Source organism: Euprymna scolopes, chromosome 25 (assembly GCF_053919585.1).
Source record: "Euprymna scolopes isolate OS-2025 chromosome 25, ASM5391958v1, whole genome shotgun sequence".
In the NCBI taxonomy this organism is placed as follows: domain Eukaryota; kingdom Metazoa; phylum Mollusca; class Cephalopoda; order Sepiida; family Sepiolidae; genus Euprymna; species Euprymna scolopes.
In genome coordinates, this window is record NC_136506.1 from 51,026,379 (window position 1) to 51,045,398 (window position 19,020).

Sequence of the window (19,020 nt, forward strand, 5' to 3'; positions counted from 1 at the left end):
AATGTAATAAGGCAGTCCTATTTAGAGGGTCAGGACATAATTCAGCATCATAATTATTAGTAAGCAAACGAGGTTGATATCCTGTTTGAAGAAAATGATTCGGAGTTAAAATACTAAAGTCTTTGTCGACAGAAGCAATATGAGTAAGGGGTATGTCATTTATTGCCTTTTGCATCTCAGTGCAGTCAGAAATTCAAAATAATCCAACTTTCTTCTGTCCAACAGTTTCCTCGAACACTTTGTTTGTAAACCTAACAAAGGCAAGCATAAAAGAGCGGGTGCTCATATCCAGCAATAATTGGAAGTGAATTGCACGAAAGCTCATGCATGTAAAGAGTAATATGTACATTTTAACTTCTACCAACTTTAATAGAAAATTGACTGGTGAAATCGACACCGACTTGTTTGGATGGGCGAACAAAGTTCACCCTATGAGCAGGCAATACTGATCCTACAGGTGCGTTATAAGGCAGAGCATTTACTTTTTTACATAAAGTGCAAGTAGGCACGAAGGCTTTTACGGCTTGTCTCCCCTGAGAGATTCAAACCCCAGACAGCCTTAACTTACTGAGGGTTGAATTGGGCAACAGTTAAGATGAGCTTCCTAAATCGCTAGTTTTGTTAAATAATGATATTTTCCAACAAAAGGGGAAACTTGACCTCGAAGGCCAGAATATCACAGAATATCCTTCCCCTGGTTCTAATTAACCCATCTTTATCAAGGAATAACCCTAAGGTAGTTACTCTAGGACCTAGGAGGAGGCACTTTCCCGGGTGGTTGTTTTAAATAACCTAATTCCATTTGCTTATTAGCAAATAGCAATAATTTGGCCCTATTAAAATTGTCAGCACTACGATGACGTAACAAATCATAAAATTTCAGCACATTTTCTAAGACGCTGATTGCCTTAGATAAGCTGAAATACCTTGTAATATCCAACGGGAAGTGTCTCCTGAGAGTACAAACATGATACAATTTTTTTATTAGTTTCGTTTAGATAAGGTAAGGGTGGGATTGGCCAATCAATGCCATCTCTATTGAGCCATTCCGGGCCATACATCCAGAAACTGAATAACTGGGAAAATTTAGAAGTATTGATGCCTCTAGTTAAAAGATCTGCCGGATTTTCCGACGAAAACACATATTTTAATTTCGGTGGAACGCCATATTTAATATTAATATCTTCTGAAAAATTTTTGATCTCTGCGATCCTGTTTTCAATGAATATATTTTTCTTGGATCCTTTACCATCCAGAACCCACGAGAGGGCAACTTGAGAATCTGACATCAGGAAAAAAATTATCAATATTAAGGGGCCCCAGAGCACCCAAAACTTTAGGGGCTACCTTAAGGGCTAAAAACATAGCCAATATTTCCAAATAAATAAATAAATTTGACGGACTGATTTTCTGACAATACACGCCTGGGAAATTCAAACTTCCCCAAGTCATGTAGATCCTTGGCATGGGGTTGCCACAGCTTATTGAGCTCTTCGGGTATCCGCTCATCCCACGACAACTTGCTTTTCCAGATCGAACTGACAATGACCTTCTCCTGTATCGTGACGGGGAAAAGCATAGAAAAAGGGGCATACACTCATGATATTTGTAAAAGAATTACTCGTTTGTTATTAACACCAGAGTCCACTAAAGTGGGAGAAAGTTTGAACGTGTCCTGAACAGTGACATATTGCCGAGTGGTCCTAAACGTTGTCTCAAAGTTTACAGTTACCCAAAGGTGCTGAGTTCAATCCTGAACGAAGGCAGTGAAAAAGTAACATTCAAAACAGAGAATCAGCAACTGTCTCAGAGCCTAGCTGTAGTCCGAACACGGTACCCTGTAATAATAATAATAAAGGGTTGGGTTCGAGACTCCTAACAAACGGTTCTCTCAGTTCGATACAAACCACCTGATTAAGACTGGAGGGTAAAACGGCCGAAACGTTGTGACGATAGCAACCAAGATGAGGAAGTCAGTCCAACAATCTCAATCAATTACGTTAGCAAATTGAGATCTTATTACGCTTTGCAAAAAAGAAACAAAACAAAAGTGAGAATATATTTAAACTAGCCATTTTTCAAAATAAGAATCTAAACGTCTGCACAAGAGAATCCTTTTTAACTAGTGCTTGCGAATCTTCCTAAACTGAACGTTTTTGCAATGAAAATGAGTGTGTTAGAAATTTCTTTCCAACCCACTCAATTTTCCTCCCTGCAGAAGCAAATGAATTCCACAAACAAAGCCATACCTTTAAACTCACATTCTATTCAAACTGTAACAGCCAGGAAAGTTCTTTGGTTCTGGTAAGTCCTTTGCAAAAACGGTGTCCGAATTTGCTTCCATACGCATGGAACCTTTAGTTAGAATTCCTGTGTTGGAGTGTTAGTTCATCGTTCTTTTGGAAGAATCCATGTTGTTCATGGAGAACACGGCGGTTATTATGGCGCCTATATTCAGGCATAAAGTGAATCCCATGGGACTCATGAAGAAATAAGAAAAGTTCCAATAATCGGATAATAACATGCCGAACGGTAGTAGAATGTCCTCCTTGGTTTGAATAGGTTCAGCAAATAGGTTGTCTCTGTTTGTAGAGTTGAGTCCTTCGTTGACCGACTGTTTGGTGTCCATGAAGGAATTATCTTGGCTTCCTCGACAGAGGTGCCGCTGGGTTCAGCCTTTCCTGTTCCGTGTTTTTTATTAGACTGAAAAATAAGCATGAATACAAAAAGGGCGCCAAGTCAAAATCACTTGACACATAAAAATTTAAACCAATCACAGACCAGCTAGCAAAAGAGACATGCCGGTTAAATATAGAATTTCTCACAAGAGATATCGCAAAGAAAAATAATATAGAACGCCATGAAACAAGAAACAAAAAAGATATAAAAGAAGCTTGAGAGGAAGAAATACTCGGACTGATTTTAAAAAAAGATATAGAAAAGGTATGACAGAAACCTTTGATCATGGCTAGAAAAGAAACGAATTGAAAAGGAAACATAATCTGCACAGACAACTGAACCGAACAACGGGATTAAAATTAACCGCATTGTAAATAAAATTATTTGTAACAAGTCGGGTCTTTTCAGCAGCCGGTAAGATATTGTTCTGACACGAGTGAAGGCAACAGAAAAAAAGAAGAAATTACTGCATTTTTATATACTTTCTCAGTCTGCAAATGAGATACATCTAATTAGATATAAAAGAAGAGCCTAAGTTTTCAGAAGGGGTGGATTTTTTACTTTACTATTGCAGCGGCGAATTGTCCGTTGTGTGTCGTGTTTGTAGTTGGATTTTGGACTTGACTGTTGCAGTGGTGAATTGTGTCAGCTGTGTGTCGTGCTTTTAAGCTGAAGGCCCTTGATAGAAGCATGCCATCTTTGCCTCTTGATTTTTTTTTTGCCTCCTGTATTTTTCACCGCATACATAAAAGCTAAACTCGATAAAACACAAGAAAAAAGTAAATGTATGCTCTATGAAGAATGAGATGAAGCGGTTAACCACATGATAAGTGAATGCAGTAGACTACCTAAAAAATAATAGTGAAGGCACGACTGTGTGGGGGGAGGTACGCGGTACCTTCAATAAGTTTCCAGACTCTTTCGTACAAACAATTTTATTGGTAGTAGACACATGTAACTAGCCTCTTTCAAAGTAATTTTCTCCGACTGCAAGGCATTAGTTCTACCGTTCCACCGACTCTTGGAACGCCCCATGGAAGTCCTCTCATGGGAGTGTGTCAATGACATCTCTTCAATTTTATCATAACGGCAGCGTTTTAATTTTTTCTTGAGCATAAAAGATAACCAAACAGTGAGAGGGAGCAAGATCGGGACTATAGGAAGGGAGAGGAACTGTATCAGTGCTTAACTGAGTCAAATAGTCTATGACAAGAAGGGGGTTGTGGACTGGTGCATTGTCCTGGTGCAAATTTCACTGACACGAATTGAAAAGTGCTAATCTCTTCCGAACAAATCTCTCCCTGAAGATCCTTAAAACCTCAACATAATATTTCTTGTTGACTATCCAGTGAGAATCCACTGGATGTAGATCTTGCCTTTGCCTAAAAAAAAAAAATCATATATTTTTGCGTGAATTTGCTCAGAGAGCAAGCATGCTTTCACTGTGAAATCTGTCTCTAGATTTCTTGGTCAGATCCAGATTTCACCGCAGGTTACCAAAGTATCAAAAATTGCAGGATCTGAATTAATCTACTTGACCATCTCCCGGCTTTTATGACAACGTCTTTCTTTCTGATATTCTCTGAGTACCCTTGGGATGAGCTCAAATCTCCCTCATATTCAGTTCCAAGCGAATAATTGTGTGTACAATTACTACACTCGCAACAAGATGTACACTTTATGTCTCTATAGACACACGACGGTCCTTAGTCGTGAAATGCTTTATTTAGCTAATAAACTGATGTTCTAACTTATTTACTCCTACCAAACCTTCAATCATCCCTCACAGATCCCCTGCCGTCTTATGCCAAATAAAACTGATGCAAGATTCATGCAAGATGGTCCAAAAGCTGCATGAAGCATTCCATACCTCTTTGTGGTATGTTTCTAAGTTTAAAACAGAATACTATTATATATTCTTCAAAGTGCCCTCATGTATGGATTGCATATTTGAAATTCAACAGCTGTGACAATCATACTTCAGTAGAGTCTATTTCAATTCCTGCTGTAGCTGTGCATTTGAATCCGAAATCATAAAAATTGATCAACCGTTTTCTAAGATGTATAGCAATAACATACTGAATTTTCATGAGTCTATGACGATCTTAAATGCCTATTCAAAAAAGTCTTTAAACATATTTAAGGCACATTGTTGTACAATGACAGCTCTGCAGACGAGTGCCTTTCGAACATACGAACAAATGATACAAACACAAACAAAGACAGTACTAGAAAACAAAATATCATCCAACGTTTGGGGTATAGAGATACAAATTGATAAGCTCATTCACTCAAGGAGACCGAATATCACATTACCTAACAAGAAGAACATAAACTGTAAAATTGTAGATTTTGCTGTCCTAACAGACAAATCAGGGTGAAAATCAAAACGATAAAAAAACGAAGCAAATATGCAGAACTTACTAGAGAACTGAAAAGAATATTAAGCATAAGGAAAATCAAAATAATACTAATATATATAGGAGAACTACGAACAGTCCCTCCAAAATGGATAAAAGACTACAAGAAATCGGAATCAAAAGGAAATACTCTTACTATACAACAGATGGTAATACTGAAACAGCTTGAACTTTAAAGAAAACCCATGATTGCGGAAACTAATCGATAACAATATATATATATATATATATATATATATATTATGGGTACATAATTTTATAACACTTCTGAATACACTGAACGTAGTGTCATAATTAATTGCTGAGGGGTTGGGTTTTTTTTCTATAGTTTAAACATAAACCATTAAAAAGAAACTTTCGAAATGACCAAAATACACTTCTAAAGTATATTTCTCCTAAACATAAATTAGATAAAAGGGATAAATAAGGGGTGGAGCAGAAAATGAACTCTATCAAGACGTCTTTCAGTCAACCCTTTTCAAGATTAATGTTGGCAGCTGGGGAGAAAACATCGTTTAAAAACGTGGTCAAAAGACCATAAATTAATAGCGAGAGTAAAAGATTTTTTATAGGGAATAGGAGAAAAAAGTTCTAAATTATGGGTATACTTTCTTTGCTTACACAGAGATGGTTGGCGCAAATTAATGTATACAGCCACGAGAATTTTTAAGTGAATTCTCGAGCGCGCTCTGTGTAAAACCTAGAAAGTTTCATCGTGTATCCGTCAGTGCAAATTTGGAACTGTAATGAATGTTCACCAATGGCCGACCTATGAGCTGGTAAACGCCCGGATATTTACCTTTTTTTTGTGCCTGCGTATCGAAGGTGGGGCATGTTGGGAAATTCTAACCTCCAAACGTTGAATTGTATTACCCACGTAGTCAGCTTCACACTGACCGTTAAACCGATAAACAACCATATTATATTGTGGTAGATACCTTTTGAAAGGAGGGGAAAGCATTTCTTGTCCCAAACACCGTTCGGACCTTCGTTGCAAAATACCAACGTGAAACCGCTGTAGCAATTTTATGCGAAAACCCCTGGCTTTTGAGACCAATCCACGAGAGTTTCACATATATGGAACATTTTTGATGGCCCACAAACGTTCCACCTATTGCTATTTTACAACTATTTTTATTCATAGTTTTTCAGACAATTATCTCTAACCAAATCTCATTTTGCAAAGTCTGACACTTAACACCGCCTTTTAAACTGCACTCCAATTAGGAATTAGCGCTAGTTATACCAAGACCCTGTCCTCATCAATTTAAAGCCAAAGCTTAATGAAAAGTAACTTAGAACCCCCTTTACAGGTCCTCAAACCTCAAACCAAAAAACAAGAGCCCTAAAATATCTCCCTCCGTCCCTTCCACTCGCAAACCCCCTCCACAAATCCAACTAATCCATACTATACAATTAACACATATAAACTTATGCAATTAGAATAAATAATACTATCCCAGTCAATCCAGAAATATTTATATTTAAATTTACAAAAATTCTTTACGATAATGGAAACTGACTTTGATTTGCTCAAACTCGCTCCTACACGCATATCCCCATACTCCAATCTCCAATCCAAACTTCCCGACTATCCGTTAAGGTCCATGTAACCACTTCCACACGACTACTTAGGGTATTCTTTCAACCTTCTTCCACCCAGCTAGTTTGTCGCTACTACTAACTACACTCTGACCTTCAGTCGAGTTGAAAGGAGCTGAGCGCGCTCTCAGCCGTCCGTTTCGACACAATTATCGTAGCTGGCTCGATTCTGCTACTTCAAACCTGCACTCCCCATACGCAAAGGACGAATAAAGATTACAATTTATCAGCACAGACCACGGAATCATATAACAAGGAATATACAAGAGAAACGCAAAAATACCAACCTTGAAACTAAATCCATATCTTATCATCATCTCCTTCCTCCACATCTCTTGATAAAACAAGCTCTCGTTGTTGAATTTGCAAACATTTCTCACTACGAGTAATACACAATTCACTGAAACGCTACACAGGAAGAACCCTTTAACGTATATATGTATTCTGTTGTTTGTATCTTGCTTGTTCATAAATAACATACATCACTGGTCCTTGAAGTCGGGAAATTCAGGACTATTATAGTTGACTTCTGCAAACACTTTCCTGCCCTAGAGATTTGTATCCTCCGGGGTATTGTCTATCGAATTCTCTGCTCTGCTAGCTAAATACATATATACATTAATCCCTTGTGCCCCCTTTTGTATGCATGTACCTTAGTTATCCAACTCTCCCCTCATTTAACCAAATTTATGTTTAGTTATTTATTTTACATTTCTTTTTTCTTTTTATTTTACTCTTCATCCTTTGTCCCTTAATTTTATTTCATTTGTTATTTTAAATTTTACTTTTATTGTTTATCCTTTAAATTTATTTACCTTTTCGATATTATTATTATTATTAGCAGTATTATTATTATTATTATTATTATTATTATTATTATTATTATTATTAATAGTATAATTTCCCCCTATTATCCAACCTCGCCAATAATCCACATCGTAAAATTTATTTTGTCTTTTTTATCCTCCTCCTTTGCTACCCTATCTTTATACCTCTGCCTTATACTCCCTGTATATCTAATAACAAGGCAATGCTACGAGTATCACTACATATTATTTAATATATATTTGTATTCTGAAATTTATTATTATAGCCTTACAACTACCCACTCATACCCACCCCATAACTTTCTGATTTAACTCACTTCCGGACCCTCCTCGCCTTACTAAATTAAAACCTTGGTGCACGACACTCCATGTAATCACCTTTGTTCAACCCTCTTTCGAATACATCCTTTCGATTTAAATCATCATCATAATATTTCTCCAGAAATTATACCCCACCTCAAAGTGCTGTTGCCGTCTCGGTTACATCTGTCAATAAAATGCCCCTGCATAGATAATAGGCATCTGACATACCGATAAAATAGAATTGCCACCCATCCGCACTATACCTCCCCTAAGCCTTAAGGCATATACTACATACATTTAAGACTATGATAGAGACCCTATACATCTTTTTACATTACATTCTATATAATACGCTACTCCTTTATCTTAGAATTCGATAAAACTCCTCCAACATCATCTATAATTTTATTGATTTATTTCGTTCCTGATGAATCCCATGCGAGACGTCGCATCCCCATTATGTTACCTCGCATCTTCTCTACTCTTCTGATGAGAAGCATTAGGCTTCGAAATGCCTTGGCATAAAGAGCCCCCTCTATCCCACAACTAAATGTGTGTATACCCTTATTGAATAAACAAATTAATCTATATTTACAAATATATAGTTTTTGTGACTTCATTTTTATTCCTACTGTTCTACTATATAAGCTACAATGAAACTTGTTGAGATTTATACTATCCCGATAAGTCTCTTATTCTAACTCACTAAGATATATATATATATATATATATATATGCGTGTGCATGCGTGTGTTTGTGTGCAAATTATTGAAATTAAGACAAAATCGAAGTAATTGAAATGTTCATAATAATAGATGAAACCTATATATTTATAGAAGAAAAGCAAACAGAGAAATAACCAACAGTAAATGATGAAATAGTTTTAATGTTTATGTTAGTAAGGATACACTTAACCGAAATAACAGATTATAAAGTGATATTGAAAAGAATAAATGTGTGATAATAATGATAAAAAACGTTTAATTCTAAGAGGTAAGACATAAAAGAAATTGACAAAATATAAATATAAGGATTTTATTAATGCAGCTACAGATTTCGGTAGCTTTCGTTCCATTAGATTTAAGTTCGGTATTATTGGTTAATATTTTATTAGTGCGTATTTTATAATACTTTTAGATGCTTTTCCTAAACTTTTATACATGTTTGTATAGTTTTTAATTTGACAATTAACATAGTTTTTTTTAGATCTTTTTATAGAATTTTAATATTGTAACTGCCATCACATAACAATCCATTAATTTTATAGTGTAAATATAATAAAATGTTATCTTATATATATATAGAATATTATAAAATTATATGTTTTTAACGATTTCAATTACAATCAATAAATTAAAACAAAAATATCAAAATAAATAAATAAAAGAAAATAAATTTATCATATGAAAGACGAAACAAAAGGGAAGAAAGAGAAAATCAGTCTGAAAATCTATCATATTCAACACGTAAATCTATTTTCGTGTTTGTGCCGATGTGTGAGAGAAATTAAAGTGGTAATCTACGTACATCTGGACTTAAGTGCGTATTTTGTTCTGGCCAGACATAAATGATTTATTAGATCAAGTACAAACCAGAGATACATGATATTAAAATAACTTTTTATTTTTAATGCATATTCTAAAATGATGGTGTCAAAACTAAGCCTTGCGACGGATATTCAAGTTCACAATATTTATTTTATATCGTTGCGAAAATAAATATATCGGTATTTATACCGGTTAATTACTATCTATATCAAACATATGATTCGGTATGATTTATCTGTTTTTGCAAGTTCAGTATTTTTTGAAATTGTACAACCATTGGTTGCAAATGAATTATATAATTTTGACAAAAAATGATTCGTCTTAAAAGAATCATTGAGTTTGACTAAAATATAAACTGCACTAATTTTCGTTAAGTTAAAAAGTTATAATTATAAATATATGTACAGATCTGTGTGTGTGTGCGTGGGTGCGCGCGCGTGTGTGTGTGTGTGTGTGTGTGTGTGTGTATGTGTGTGTGTGTGTGACTGCACTTTGAATTTGCCTCGGTGGTTAAGTAGGTTAGCGACACAGGGCTAGAAGTGGTTACTCTTTTTTAAACTGGTAAAACTCCACTGATATTCATTTAAGATTATTTCATTTTAAAATCCGACTTTTTTTTAAAACGTGGTGTTGTAAAATGAGTCTTTTTCAGTTTTTTACTTTTTCTTTTACAAGGGAATCACTTCTTATCAAGTCTATTTTCTTTGCATTGGAAGTAAATAATAGTCTCAATCGTTAAGGGGTTAAATAGTCAAGGCAACTTCGACAGCTTCGAGTTCAATTCAAGAAACAAAACAAACAACAACAAAAAAATATCCAAGCCGATGTCTCATGAGTAGGAATACTTACTTTTGAGACATTGGCTTCGGTTATTATTGGTTTGATGACCACACCCTTTGTTCGAGACGCAGTAGGTTCATTCATAGTCGAATTTCCCCGAGGTTTGCTTCACCTGTGTTAGATAATAGACTTTCTATGCATGGCGCGGTTGCTCATGTGGCAGAGTACTCGTCTTGCATACAAGAAGCTAGGGTTTCGAATGCCGAGTTCGGATGTGCTTAACTGATGAGCCCAAATGAGGGCAAAACTCGAGTCTTAAACTTCTGGTTTGTTAGCTGTAATGGCTTTTGTATACTGCGACGTTGTTTGACTGTGAGAATAATTATATTATCTCTCACATTCTGAGAATTATAAATATATTAATGATGGGATGATTCCAATATTTTTCCCGATCCCGATACAATTATCGATTCCGAATTTAATTCCCGATTCCCATACAATTACCGATTCTGATTCTTTATAAATCTCTAATTATTTAACTATAAGATTGTTATTCCCCCCCCCCGATTTTAGTAAAACACATGTTAAATATGCAGATATTTTCCTAAACGTCAAGAAACACTTTTGAAGATTAATCTATAGATTTTAGCTTTACTAGTATTTTAAAATCATTAAATATTTATTATTTGATTATTACGACCAGCAAAGGAAGATTTTACTTTAAACAAAATCAAATAAAAAAGACAATTAAATGAATCGTTTTGACATCGGAAAATAGACACAGATTTTTCCGATTATGATACAGATTCCGATACCTCCAAATTTTCAAACACTAATATATATATATATATATATATAAATATATATATATATATATATATATATATATATATTTCTATTTGTTTGTACATATGTAGTAATATGTTGCTACACAATCATGAGCATGTTTCGGTCAGCTAGCTACTAGTAACTACATACCTCTTCAGGCAACGCAGCTTATACGAAAGCAAAGTTTGCTATGAAAACGTCTGATCTTCCACGTCATTGGGAATTAATATCAGGATGGTTCTGTTGCATGTTGTTAATAATAGAAATTGTGTTGAGATATAGAAATACAGAGAAAAGGATGAGAGTCACAAAAAACAGGATAGAGATAATAACAAACTGGAACGAAAAGTGTATGTATACGTGTGCCATAGTCGTCTTAAATCTTAAACACACTAGTCCATGTAGGGTAAATTCGCAAGGAAATGTGAATTTGACAACTTTCTGGAATATATACGCGGAAAACGGTTTAAAGTAAATCAAAATTATTCCGCTTTTAAAATACTTTTAATTTAACTTGAATTTTCCGTGGTCAGATAGTGTACAACTTACGTAGCCCTCTTGGCCTGCTACTGTCCCTACATGCATTTGTAAATAAATTAAAGAAGAAGGAAAGAAAAAAAAACGCTAGGAAGATTAAAAAAATGGAAGGAAAGAAAAAAAAAACGCTAGGAAGATTAAAAAAATGGAAGGAAAGGAAAAAAGAATAAAATGAAAAATCATAAATAATTTTTGCTGGTGATTTTAAAATATTTTTCCTTCATCCTCTCACCCTCGTCCCGGTACTCCCTCCTCACCTCCACTCCCACTTCTCATCAAACTTTTTTACTAATTTTTACGCAAAGATTTAAAAGTTGTATAACAACAACGTCAACAACAACAATAAATTATGATAATAATAATAATAATAATAATAATAATAATAATAATAATAATAATAATATTAAATCTCCAAATGAATATATTTAATAAAACTCTATGATTAAGTATGATTATTCATTATAATTGTGATAATATTAATTAAAAATAGAATGCAATTGGTAATAAACAGGTTAGTCACTCCGATATTTATGATAATTGATAATGATAATTTTGTATAATTATTATATTGATTAGTTGTGTGACAACCAGAATAGTTAATAATGGTAATAATAGTAAGAATAAAGTGTCTAAAGTAAAACTTTAAAGTTAAAAATGCAAAAAAATAATGAATTTTAAAAAATAGAAGATGTAAACAGTAAATGATATAAATCCCAATATTTATCTGAATGTATGCACGTATACATATATATGTGTGTGTGTGTGATATAATTAATTGGAGTATACATACATATGTGTGTGTATGTGTGTGATATAATTAATTGGAGTATACATACATATGTGTGTATGTGTGTGATATAATTAATTGGAGTATACATACATATGTGTGTGTATGTGTGTGATATAATTAATTGGAGTATAAATACATATGTGTGTGTATGTGTGTGATATAATTAATTGGAGTGTAAATACATATGTGTGTGTATGTGTGTGATATAATTAATTGGAGTATACATACATATGTGTGTGTATGTGTGTGATATAATTAATTGGAGTATAAATACATATGTGTGTGTATGTGTGATATAATTAATTGGAGTATACATACATATGTGTGTGTATGTGTGTGATATAATTAATTGGAGTATAAATACATATGTGTGTGTATGTGTGTGATATAATTAATTGGAGTATACATACATATGTGTGTGTATGTGTGTGATATAATTAATTGGAGTATAAATACATATGTGTGTGTGTGATATGATTAATTGGAGTATACATACATATGTGTGTGTATGTGTGTGATATAATTAATTGGAGTATAAATACATATGTGTGTGTATGTGTGTGATATAATTAATTGGAGTATAAATACATATGTGTGTGTGTGTGTGATATAATTAATTGGAGTATACATACATATGTGTGTGTATGTGTGTGATATAATTAATTGGAGTATAAATACATATGTGTATGTGTGTGTGATATAATTAATTGGAGTAGATTCAAATAAAAATATTACAGATTTAGTCTTTACGTGTATGTTATATAACAGTGCGTATCCTTTATTGTTTTAATTTACAAGGTACTTGGCGGTTGTGAGTGGTTAAAACTAGTAAAAGCTTTTTAGAACTTTAGAAGTTATGGTTTTTAATATAGTAGAACAATCTATTGATTTCAATTAGAACATAAGTTAAAAAATAAAGCTGAAGTTAAGAAAATTTTAATTGTGTTTATTTACGGCGTACTCAATGTGATAGCATTTCTATAGTATTTCTAAGAGTTAAAGGCATGAACACACGTATCAGCTTAATTTTGTCGAATATTTCTAACCCTAACACTGTACCCTTCTGAAACTTACTACTTACTTAATCGATAGTAAAGCAAGCGTTGCACATTCTTTCTGATCATTATTGCTTAATGAGCAAGCAGTGAAGCAAATGTTGTTTAATATCTGACCGCACATTCAACTTTATGAACCTTACTATTTTATGCCTTGCTTCATTGGTAACATGCCTTCATCCTTCTGAAACACCCAACTAGATGGGTTTATAGAGAAGGAAGTGTTGCCTTATTCCTAATTGAAAATCCTCTTTATTGATTAGACAATAGTCAGCAAGTCTTGTTTATTCCTAACCGTGCTTTACACTTCTGGACCGTATTGCTTGATGTCAGTCGTGAAACAAATATTGCTTAAACCAGTACCGCGAATTCACCTTCTACACTACACTGCTTAATGAGTCAATATTGAAGAAAGTGTTGCTTCATCCAAATGCCATTGGTGTGTGTGAAAATATAATTTTACTAGGATTAAATCTTATGTTGAATCAGAAAAGTGCTCAGTACCCTAGATGGAATATACATAGAAATCGTAAGGAATGCAGATTTAACTGAAAACTATTCAATATTTTAGATCGTAAATAATAATAATTAGTACTACTTCTTATACAATAATAAATTTAACGTCTGCATTTATAATTACAATTCACACATTACCGGGGCAGACATTAGATAAAATATTTATCTATTTCAAGAATCGTGTGTGCCAACATTTCCAGTTATATGTTGTATTAATCAGACAAACAGAAAATGCCAAAGTTTTTGTAAACGGAAATTAATGTATCAAAATAATTCTATATGAACGTGTTTTAAATTAAAACTTTATATTTCAAATAAATATGTTCTGACTTAATTATTCATAGCTATATGACAATAAAATAAAATACAATATAGTCTCCAAATCTCTTTGAAGTTTTATCATTGTTTCAATTACCGTTGTGGAACGGGCTTGCCTAAATCCGTATTGTTATTCGGTCGTATTTTGTTTCTCTTCAAATTATGGTAGCGGTGAGTAGGAAAAGATACATGGCGGGGTTAGATTTACAAGTAGCATTGAGGTTTCCTTAATATAAGTTGCGTTTCTCGAATCGTAGTGATTATTTGATAAGTGATATACGCAAGTTAACTTTAAGTACTTCATATTATGGATGGAGCAGGTATGGTTATAGATTATGTTACCCGAGAAAAAAAAACAACATACGTATGTTTTGTTATATAATTTGTGCGAAAAAAATCTACTTAATGTAATTTCGAATTCATAATGGTATTAATACAATATCATATCTAAGAACTAATAAAAGATTACTTAGGAGAAATAATTTTTGGTTTTTGCCATTATGTTTTTTTTATCATGTTGTATAACAAGCAAATAGATGGGGAGTCACACGAGTACTAGTAAAGTTCTATATCTATTAAGTGGTATACGTCAGATAAATCAAAGTAACCAATATCCTGGATAGAGCAAGTATAATAAAAGGCTCTATAGCCGGGGGAAAAAGCATCACCATATTTGTGATACTATTTTTGAAAATAAAATGTACTCAGCGTTTCATGGGATTCATAATCGTAGTAATACAATATCATATCTGGAAAGTGGTACACAGAACTAGAAAACTGCTCCATATGCTAAATAGTGTACGGGCATTTATACGTAGCATTGAACAGAAGAAAGAATGTATTTCTCCTTTTTATTGAATAGTATTGCCATGCTTTCCATAAAAGTAATAATTCAGTACCATATCTGGTATACGTTAGTCAATCCAAAGGGCTCACTATTATGGATAGAGCAAGCACGTTTAAATACTGTATTGTTCGTAAAAAATACATTACCATGTTTTGGTATACTACTTAATACAAAACAATCTACTCGCCATATTAAAATAGTGCATATATCTGATAAGCTGTATAAAGTAATAAAAGAGTACTTAATGTACTGGATAGAGTATGTATATTTAAAAGTATCGTTGCCCGAAAGAAATGACTTTATCTTTTATTGTGTCGTATACTAGATGAAAATAGATAGTGTCGCCCTGGTATTATAAGAGTAATAATATTTTGTCATATCTGGTAAATTGTATTCGTTAGGTAATAATAGTGTTCAATATCCTTAGTATAGAAAGTGTGTTTAAAGGCCGCACTGCTTGGAAAAAATAACATACTTTTTATTATTTATATTATGCAAATTATTATTTATTTATTATTATAAATTCAGTATATTATATGGTAATTGTAACAAAGTAACTAAAGAGTGCTCAATATATTCGAGAGGGCAGGTGTGTTTAAGCAGATCGTTGTTTTAAGTTTTATTATCTTGTATACTAGGCAAAGTACCTGGTGCTTAACACGATCCAAAAAACTATCATATTTGGTAAGGAGTATAAGTCAGTCAGTAAAAAGTGCTCAATATCATGGATAGAGCAACTATGGATAAAGGCCCTGTTTCTCAAGAAATCACCATCAATATGTTTTGTTTATACAAGGAAACATTTCGTCTTGCTCGAGAATTGTAATAGTAAAATTAAAACTTAACTTTATATTATACTAGTAAGACCTGTAAACCGGCGTTGCCTGGTGAAAGCATGTCCCCTATTCTCTATGTAATGAAATTGACGTTAAATTTGTAGCGTAGGTAATCGGTGGAAAAAAATTAGTAGTTGTGCATAAAACCCAACCCGTAGGAATGGAAGTAAAATAATGGAAAATATTTAAACAGTTCGACAAAATATATAAGATATTAACTTTCAACAATATAGTCATTTAAAAAGATATACGATAAAAAAACTAAAATAATAATTGCGCATTTTTATATATTTTTATTACAAGGGTGTTGAAAAAACAAAATAGCTTAACAGTTTTAAACTGGAAAGAATATATACAGAGAGAGAATCCAGTAGATGGAAATGCCAAAAAGTTTGTTTGTAAATCGGTCACGATCGTAATAAATTGAGCAGGTTTAAATAAAGTATATTTGAATGAAGTATCCCCACCAAAAGTAATGTTTGAAAAATTGTAATTAAATACTGGAACAAATCGCTCGCTCGCTCGGTTTTGTTCATTTGAAGGAAAAATATTCCCTTTAAAGATGGTTGCGATTGTGATCATGTTGCTCCTAAGATACTCCTAGGATGAAATGTCGGATTTTAATATAATGACTAAATGGGTCTAAAATGGCGTTCTAAAGTTACATAAAGTAGTGGTTAATAGTCTAGACATAATAAATTTGTATGTGGCATCTGGTGTTGCAAACATTCGGTATTTTCGAGCAGAGAAGAATTTCTACAATGAAAATATGATATATGAAGATTAACTTCATCACTATGATGTCTCATCACTATGATGTCTCTCATGACGCTCGCAAATATGCTGTTGCCAGCTGACTTAATCCATAGATTTTCGAATTCCTTACAGAATTGTTTTGTTAACCTCAACTCTAACTATAAACAATATCCCTGACTTCGACTCCAATAAAAATAACTAAGATTTCAACATTCCTAAAATATAATTTATAAAATACAATTTCTGATTTAATAATAGTCACTGTTTTTCATGAATTCATAAAATCATGACGATATTCGATTATTCTTTTGGGTGTTTTCCGGTAGCTAACAGTCTAACAGTTATACATCTTATGAGATGACTGGCCAATTTCAATGTCGTTTTGAGATCCGCTCACAAAAGGGACTTCAATGGGCTTTCTAGAAGTTGTTGGAACGGTAAACAAGTTCATTGCAGCAAGAGGAGATTTCCGCGAAAAGGAGTCTCATGTGTGTATTACCAAGTGCCCATACGAAAAAAGTTGGGAAACTTATTGAAGACACCTCGTACATGGCTAGTAGTATAAATTAATCAATGTAAAGTGATCAATATCCTAAAGAGGACAATCATGCGTTCATGCTGTGTTGCTTTTAGATGTCTGTGTAATTATCTGAAACTACAGAAGATACTGGCTCCAAATGTACATACGAGATATTGGTTCGATTTTTCATTTAGTTCATCATGGTTTTCATGTATTTTCTTTGATTCTGTTTTTGTTATTGAAATGTTACATAGCCATTAATAATCTATATTAATATTTAAGCATGAAGTAAAACATATTTCTTTAATAATTACAAATAATCAAAATATCCTTCTGTCTAGACTAAATTACTTTTTACGCTAGAAACTTATTATGATTACCAAATAATTTTATGCGGAGAAGAGTTTCTATTTTTATCTTCTGAACTTCGGATCGTATAAAAAATCATCAGGAATAATTACTTTACCCGTTTCTAAAGAAAAAATCGATATCGGAAATAATACTTCCAAATAAACTAAATTAAATATGTTATAAATAAAATTATTATTTTAAGTTGATAAAATAACAAGCTTAAAATGACGCTTAAAATAACTCTCTCACTAGAAAATTAAACTAACATAAAACTATTTAATAAAACCCTTTTTCCTTTATATTTATTCAAACGTATATTTTGATAGAACCATACTATATACAGAAATAAATATAATATAAAAGCAATGGACCTTTTGAATACATTAATTAAATTTTGAACAAACAAAAAATAGGAAGGAATACAATGTATATATATATATGTGTGTGTGTGTATGTCCGAATACACACACACACACACACACACATATATATATATACATATATACGTACGCATATTAAAATACAGGTTTATATATATGTATGCATATGTATGTATAGGTTTATATATATATATGTATGCATATGTATATATCAATTTATATACATTTGTATACATAGGTATATAAATATATGTACGCATATGTATGTACAGATTTATATATACATGCAAACATATGTATACATACATGTATACATATGCATACATAAGTGTGTATATATGTAGACGACGAAACACGTGTCAGTGGATAATTATATTAAAAAATAATATATATGTATATATAGTTATATAGGTGTATATAGGAACATATATATATATATTATATATATATGTGTGTGTGTCTATATATATATATACATATATATATATATATATATATATATATATATATATATATATATATATAGGTATATGCAGCACCCCGCAACAGTTTACAATAGACATTTGAAACTGTCAGTTTTTGTATTTCTAAATGGTAATGAAACTTTTTATAAACATAAAAATGTATTGAAACTAAGATATGAAAAGTGTGAAAATAAAAGAAGTAACACTTGAACACAACGCGAAGAGAAACTCAATAATTAGCAATACAAAAGTTTACAACACATATCAAATTCATTAGATTTCTCAATAATTTTATAGCTGTTTATCATGGTAAAATACTTAGAATGTTCTAGAATATGCAATAGTGTTGTGAGACCGGATCTCACCCTATTACTTGTCCAGATCCTATATAATCAGCTCCTAAGGCGCGTGGAGCGAAATCTCAACGGATATTGTACCTCGAGAACCAAGATCTTATTGATACCTGCAACTATTACTCTTTTTATCTGTCTATATCATTATATCTTTCCTTAATACACTTGTACACCACCTACTACGTGTTTTTTTCCGTGTCGTTCTTGTGAACTCAACTGTGCCCACAACAAATAGACATGGAAGTAAGCAATTAGTAAACGTATCTAATATCCGTACTGTAAGAAACCACATACTGGGAAACAATAAACAG